The sequence below is a fragment of the Pseudonaja textilis genome, chromosome 1 (genome assembly GCF_049901715.1).
Source record: "Pseudonaja textilis isolate UNSWEBS1 chromosome 1, rPseTex1.2, whole genome shotgun sequence".
Taxonomy (NCBI): domain Eukaryota; kingdom Metazoa; phylum Chordata; class Lepidosauria; order Squamata; family Elapidae; genus Pseudonaja; species Pseudonaja textilis.
Genome location: NC_141990.1, coordinates 152338493 through 152347124, shown reverse-complemented (window position 1 = coordinate 152347124; position 8632 = coordinate 152338493).

The following is an 8632-nucleotide window of genomic DNA, read 5'->3' as shown; positions in this document are numbered from 1 at the left end:
GTTTGCAAGTTCAGGCAAGTGTAATGTTCATTCTTTTTTCTGCACTTTTTTCCTGCTATTCTCATAGAGAACATTCTCATTCTCTATTTCATCAGTATGAAATAGTATGAAATAGAGGAATCAGTATGAAATAGAGGAGGAATTAAGATAAAAGCCACAGATAAGGTAACAACAGCAATCTGTTTAATCACAATGCATCTTAAGAAAAGAAAATTGGGATCTTCAGTTGTCTTTCAGTAAACACACTGAGTAAAGTTATTGATTGTCCTCTCATTCTATACTGAGATGCAATATATTTCAACTTAAGTTGTAATAAATATTTCCAAATTGCACCTGTTCATATAACTCAGCCTATATACCTTGTTTACAAACAGGTGGTTTTTTTAGTCCTCTTTTATTGTAATAGCTCTTGCTTTTAGGGTGATGCAGACATGGACTACCTATCTATCTGTCTAATCTATGAGACTGGCAAGTAAATTTTGGATTAAGTTGGGTACCTATATGGATATGTGCAAGACAAAAAGAATTGTTTAGGAGATGAAACAAGAACCTGAAAGCCAGGATGATACTTGCTGCAGTAAAGTAAGAAGCAGCTGAGCAAAGATAAACTGAGCTGCAAATAAAATAGATTAGAGCTGCCCTGGGTCTTGGGGATCAGGTGGATCTCCTTCTAAACAAAGCACTGATTTAAGTGACACATCACTTCTGCTTTCCAAAGATGCTTTTGTAGAACCAAAAAAGGAATTATTGAGGGGAGAGCAAGCGGTGCTTGAGGTTAGTGCTTAGTTTCATAGTAAACTTGCTCAGATTCTCTTTAAAAAAAATAATCAATGGAATCCAACATAAAATAAGATGGAGCATGGGGTAATTGAATGCCAGGATGTCATAAAACCTATGTGTAGTATCCTCAAGTATCAAGTTGAAGATTCAGGTTCTAGACAGGCTTCTCCACAAAGCATTGTTGGGTTCTCTGGCCAGATATGTCCCTTCGTTTTGCATGTTTTAGAACAAATCATAGCCTCATCCCTCTTCTTAAAAGAACCTCATAATGAAATGTCATACAAGCAGATGAGGGAGGCAAAAACTACCTTTCCCATTTGCTCCCCGATAATGCAATAGTACTTGGAGATACTATTTGTAGGTTATGACTTCTGACTATGTTTTGGACTGTGAGTAGTTGGAGCTATAATAAGAGGGACTCAAGATTCATTTTTTAAGCAAAATGGATTGCCTTCTGAAAAAACAATCCCCCTTTCATAGGAATAATTATTATTGTACATGCTAAAATCCAAATGTATATTTTCTCTGCTTCTTTTATTTACAACTTAAAGTGCTTTCCCCAGTAAATCAACAAATATGAGTATTCATGTCACCAAGTACTGATAATTAAAAATAATTACTTTAATGGTAGCTGGCCTGGTGCCAAACATGATTAGGAGCTGCATTTCAAGCACGATAGTAGATAATTTACATTTTCTTTCAACTAATTCCAAACTACTCTTAATGGATTCTATTTTAGTTTTTATGAATTAATAGAAATTTAGAGCCTGGTCTTCTGTATTTCAGTCACAATTTGTTCATGTCCATAGAATTGTCCTCAAAACAAAAAAAAAAAAAAAAAGAGTGCACCACAACAACTCTCCCTCTCTCAGAAACCAAATTCCTTACTTGTATTCTTATGAAAGGCAAATTGGGCAGAACATCTTTCTTTCTTGACACTTGTTAAGTCACTAAGGAAAAAGTAAACAGACATCCTGTATGTTACATTTGTTTAACATAATCTAATAAGATAAACAGGTTGAGTCTTGCCCGCAATTTGTTTTCCAACGTTCAGATTGATCAATACACAGGTTCTGGTGCCAGAAAGGATGTTTCCTATGTCAGATTTGCTCCAGGGCTGGCCTCAGGTTTAAAAGCATCTTGAGCTAGGAATCTTCTCATAACAAGTCTCCCAGGGCTACCCACCTCTAGAGATCTTCTAATATTATTATCCAGGGTCTTGATATGCATTGTGGGCAAACAGTATGAACTTTGGAATAGCCACCTGACTCAACATTTCTACTATCAATTCTAGGCCAAGGGCAGTTATTATCCTTACATTTAGAGATCATAAAGAGAAGGCCCAGGGAGGAAGAATATGACAAGGACTGTTGACATCTTTCTGATTCACAGCAACAGAGTGAAATGCAGATGCTTTAACCATAATGGCAAAAGTGTGGGAAGCTAGCTGCTATTGTGGTGGACACTCCATTTCATCACCATGCTGAGTTAATGCTGAAGCCAAGCGTGACTCTCATTTTTCTTTCCATCTCGGTATGTCTATCTAGATATACTGGAATGTCTTCATATTTTTAATTTGATGTCTTAATGCATCTCTTATTGTTGCAGCTCCTATTATACCCTTTATTAATTGCTTCAAGTGTATGTGGTGTTTGTTTAATAGTATTAATACATTTATTTAAATTTATCTTAGAAAATGATAGATAGATGATAGATAGATAGATAGATAGATAGATAGATAGATAGATAGATGATAGATAGATGATAAGATAATGTTGCACTTTGATTTCTTATCATATCATGGCTGGTTAATAAAACATAATAACCTCTCTGGTGGTTGCAGTGGAAAAATTTTTTGAGGATGGTCATATATTTTCTTAAGATTCTGAAATCTTCCAGTTTTAGAGGCTGGCCTCGGCACAGGATTGCACTTTGCCAAAAGCAGAGAGGTGGGGATTTAACGAACCTTATATATTATGGCCTTGAACTGGGTTAAGCAAAAAAAAAAAAATCTGGATGATTTACAGCATAGGAAAAATCAGCAAATGATCAAAGGCTTCTCTCACTACAGTTCTCAGGGAGGAAAGAGAGGGAGAGGGAGAGAGAGGGAGAGGGAGATTTTAATATTACAAAAGTTCATTACCCAAGTCTATAGCCCACAAATGGCTGGTATTTAAAAAAGAATGCTATAATAGCTAATTATATTTTGCTTCTCAATAAGGTAGTCACCAGAAAATGAGGAAGGAAGAATAAGGTTTCTCCCAAATAATTTAATCCCTGGGCCACTGAGAATATCATAACATAGGGAGATACAAGACGTATTTTCTTTGTAATCTTCCTTCTGAGAGTGGGAAATTCTCTTGAATTCAGAGTTGATGTCCTTTAGGTAAATACAATAATCTCCTATAAGCAAGAGCCGATTAACATGAGCCAGTCCTGAGCCGGTGACCTGGGGTGTCTAAGGAACTGGTTTCTATGTACTCAAGACTGATGTGACAAGCAGTTTGCCTAGAGCTTTTGAAGTCTTCATCTTGATTGATAATGTTCTTGTTCATCTTAATGGGTTGATTGAATATAGTCATCTAGTAAGGCGAGTGAACAATGAACTCACACAGTTTCTATGCCAAATGGTTCCACATGAAGTGGCTTTCTTGCTTTCAATTTTCTCCTCTTTTTATTAAAAAAATCTGGAGAAATCTAAGTTGAAACATGCTTTGTCTATCCAAGATAACTAGGGTCACAATCCAGAAAGAAAATGAAAATCACTGCTACTTTTTCTCTTTTGTCCACTCCTAGTGCTACAAATCTCATACCCCCCAAAAAAATTTGTCCTACAGCCAATAAATCTGCACATGCAGATTCTGTGAATTTCTATTAATCAAGAGCCCAATTACATGAATATTAATCAACAACAGAATCATATGAATATTGCACAGATATATAGAATACATTCATAGATATCCATATATTGTAAATGACTGAAACTAACTAGTGTATGTGGGGGGGGGTATGTTTTGGTGTGCAGAACAGGAACAAGAGATGAAATTATTTTATTCATGAATGATGTTAAGACTTCCTAGTTACATCAGCTATTTCACTGTAATCTTAGCTAAGAGCTAAATCAGAGGGGGAAAAAACCATTGTTTTCTGGTGCTAGCATCTCTTAGGTTTGTTTGGAAAGTGCACTGAAATGTTTTTTGGGTTTTTTTTTCTTTTGTAGTCTTGGCTGCTACACTCCTCACTTGCACATTTCCTTCCTCTAAATACGAGTTTATCACTTCTTAAAATGTGATACCTGAAATGGGATACAATATTTTAAATGTGCCCTTATGTTGCTTTTGTTCATCAGATAGACATGAGGGACACATTAGTAAATATTTACCAGTTTAGGTTATTTTGGGATATATGAAATAATATAATGGTTTGGGGAAATGACTGGGAAATAAGTGTTCTTTATAAATACGTACTATGATATTCTTGACCACCAGCCTGCTAAAATCTACAGTTCTAATTGTTTCCAACCCAAGGGAATGTTGGAAATAAATTATGCAAAATAAGTTTTGGGAAAATGTCTGTCTGCTTTACTGTCCATCAGCAGGATGGTTGTCCAAAAAATTAAGAAACTGGGGCCAAATTGGATGTTGGGATGGGGGAAGCCAGCAAAAGAAAGATTAAATTTGGAAATCATCTGGATCCTGATGGAAATTTGAAGAAAAGTATTGCAGGAAAAGATCCCCAAATGCAACCCTCTGGGAGAGGTGGTTGAACAGCAGTTCAGAATATTGTTGACTTTTGCACTCTTCCTTCCTAATCTCACAACCCAGAGCAAAGTTGCTGTTAAGGGGCTGGGAAGAATTCTAGAAGCTGTGTTCTGCTTGCATTCCCCAACTTGTTATTTCTTCCAAGTGTTTGCTTACAAAGTGGCAGCTTCCTTGAGCTGTTCCATCAATATGACTCTGATTGCAAAAAACACTGAAAAGGGGCACTTGAAACTCCATGTTCGGTTAGTGATTTATTTATGTTAATTTTCCACTTCAAAAAGGAACAATGACTAGCTACTGTAATAAGAGTTTTGTGTGATTTCCTGTACCATTCATTTTGTGATCTGCTGAATAGAGATCAGTAGGCCTTCAACGTGCTTCAAGAATACCAACAAATACTCTATTATAGGTTTGCCTGTAGACACGTACATTCAATAGAGAACATTAATCCTGCATTTGGAAGCCATTATACATAGTCTCCATGACTTTGTTGAAAAGAACATTGGCGATTTTATAGTTACTTTGTATTTTTAATTCAGAAGGCACTGTTGCATGATATAGCGGCAGAACAAACAGAGGGTGGGGGGGGGGGAGAATACCAATTCCAATAAACCTCCAACAGAAAGCTCTTTCAAACAAAACAAGAACCAAATTATTTAATATAATATTGTGGCTATTAATTTAAACCATGGAAAAGTAATAATGGACATGGCAGTAGCTGAGTACCAGAAGAAAAATAACTGGAGAAAGTCACAAAATACAAAAACCTGAAAATACAGGTAGAATGACTATGGCCAAAGAAAGTAAAGACAGCACCAACAATAACAAGCACCTTGGTTTGTGATGCCAAAACATCTGGAGCACTACTTGAACACCATTGGCAATGACAAAATCCCCATCAGTCAGTTACAAAAGGCAACTTTACTTGGAACAGCTTACTTAGTATAACGATACTTTAACACCATCAAGCAATACCATCTGCCTATCCCAGATGCTTGGGAAGGACTCAATAGGTGGATAAAAGTGCCAAATCCAGGCTAAACATCTGGTTGACTGTGCAACTAATCATAATAATTCTATCCTTTCATTCAAAATCAAACCATAACATTAACATTTTCACAGTTAGATTAAAAAAAAAACATTGAGAGTTCCAGTTGTTAACATGTAAATGGACAAAATAGAGAAAGGTTACAACAGAATACTACAACTACAGCATGAATCTGATGTTGAAAAAAATACATATTTTTTTGGAGAGGAAGGTTAATTTCAAATTATTCTGAACATTCAAATGTTTTTGTTTGTTTTTCATCTACTCATAGGATTGGTCTTTACATAACAGCAGGTATAATTATATAAGATAAACGAATTCTACAAGAGGCATATTTGAAGACCTTGGGGCATGGGGCACTCTTAATGCCAAGCATGGTAGAATTCTTGCAGTGAGGGACAATATGATACCTCCTTTTGTCATACACTGGATAGACTCTTTGGTATTCAAGCCAGCCATTTGCTTCCATCAGCTCTTCTCTGTATGAGAACCACCCTCATTTGGTTAGTGCTAATTCTAACCAAATGAGTTCTCACCAGCTCAAGGGTGACTCAGCTTTCCATCTTTCCTAGGTCAGTAAAATAAGGACCCAGATTGTTGGGGCAACATGCTGACTCTGTAAACTGCTTAGAGAGGGCTCTAAAGCACTGTGAAGAGGTATATAGGTCTAAGTACTATTGCTATTGCTAGCACTTGCCATCCTTGCATTCCTCTCTCGCCTTTTCCTTTGGATAGAAAACATATCTTGAGACTTCTTCCCACTGTCACCTGAATGTCTCCAGTATAGTATATATTATAAGGGTTGTATGGCATCTCAGATACCAAACTGCAAGAATCTCTACCAGGGATAACCTTCATATCCTTACTGTCTTTGTCTGGAAAGTTAGTATACAAGGCAAAGACAGTCAGATGACTTGTTTTTAGTTTTTTCCTCACTGTGCCCTGTGGTTGAACAATAAGGATGCTACTCTCCTCCTTAAACTTGTTTTGCTTTTGCTCCAATTTAACTGGGCTGTGGGGCTGAAGGAGTCCCTAGTTGCCATACTGTGTGCTATAGAGCAGAGGTTTCCCTTTTTTTTTCAGGCCCCGGTTAAGGTGTTTGTTTGTTTTTTAAAGTCCTGTAATCTTTGATCAAAAGCAAATGTTCAGTGCCAGAAATCCATCTTGGAACTCTAGAGTTATACAAAACACAGTTTGAAAAATCGTACTATGATTTCTTTCTTTCTTTCTTTCTTTCTTTCTTTCTTTCTTTCTTTCTTTCTTTCTTTCTTTCTTTCTTTCTTTCTTTCTTTCTTTCTATTTGTGTAGCCATCCATCTCCCTTGTGTGACTCTGAGTGGATGACAAGTTAAAACAGATCTCTCTCTCTCTCTCTCTCTCTCTCTCTCTATCTCTATCTTTATTTATCTATCTCTATATCTATCTATCTATCTATCTATCTATCTATCTATCTATCTATCTATCTATCTATCTATCTATCTATCATCTATCTATCTATCTATCAAAAAAAACCCAATACTGGTGCCTGATGTACAACATTCCAAATAGAATAGTCATCACACTGAAACCAACAGCTGTAGCTTTGGCTTCAGCCACTAGGGTTTTAATGTAACATGCAAAGATTTAAGAATGGAATTCTCTAAATTCACAGACTGCATATCTCTGGAACATCCTGACCCAGCTACTTACTATATGTCTAGATATTCAGAAAGTGCATAAGCCTATGCCAACTGGGAGGAGGAAAAAAAACATCATATTTCTTAGACTATGTAATGGATCTCACTCTGCATGCAATATTAGCAATATGCATAATTCTATTTCTTCTTCATCTTTCTCTATATGACACAATTAATTCAATCTTTTATTTCTCATATTCTCTCTTCCTAGTAGGAGGGCTGAATCATATTTCAAGGAAAAAGAATGCTTAATTAAAACCATTGTTCCGTGATGTTTCCTCCTGCTAGACAAACTAAAAACTGTGGCCTGTCTGAAAGGTTTTATAGGCATCTCGACATTGGCAAGCTGTATGTGATCTTCATTATTTTAGAAACTAAGAAGTTTGGTGCTGAATGTGTGTGTGTGTGTGTGTGTGTGTGTGTGTGCGTGCGTGCACACAGTAAGAAAAGTTAAGAGAGAATTTCCACTATTCTGGAAGGCACAAAGAATTTTGCCTCTAACAGCTGGAGTGTATATTTCCAAAAATGGAGAAATAATAATAATAAAAAAACACAGCTTGCTTCTTCTTCCCATGAAATATTGGAAAAGCCTTTATTGTAAAATAACATTATTCAATTCCTGGTAAGACATAATTTGTATATTTGGTGGTTCTTCCTTGTTCCTTGCAAGATTTTGACTCCAAAGTCACACATTTCCCCCCTTCTTTCCTCTTTTTTTTAACTGTACCCAAACTGTTTGATGACATATTCTTGAAAAACTTGAAGCGTGCAACCATTTTACATAACTCCAATTTATCTAACATTTGTAGATACTGGACTTCTTTTCTCTTGGCCAGCAGAGAATTGTGATGTTGTAGACTTTCTCCACATATACACACATACCACACCCCCACTGCCATAAAAGGGTGGGGGGATGAAGATTTCTTCTTGCTTGTCAGGACAATAGAATGCATAATGAAGTATATCACGATTGTGTTCAGAAGTTATTGCAAAAATTTCTTTACAACAGCAACGTGATTCAAATTGGGGACGGGATCTTCACATGTTCTCCCTTCCAATAGCATCAATTAAGTTCAACAAATGTGGAGGTTTAGAAAGTCCCCATCCCCAGTACTGTAAGTAGAAACCCATTGAAAGAATCTTGGCTCCATATTCCGGGGACTCTTAAATGTAACAGAATACTGGATGGCAAGGCGTTGTGAATGCAAGACTTTAAGCATGGCACTCGGCAACACTTGACCCTAAGAATTAATCTGAGGCTTCATTCCTGTGTGCAAGATACAACACGTGTAAGTGACATAAGCTGAATATGCGTTGGGTTGCTGAATTTTGGAGCCCTCATTTGATCGATAATTTATTTTGAATGTA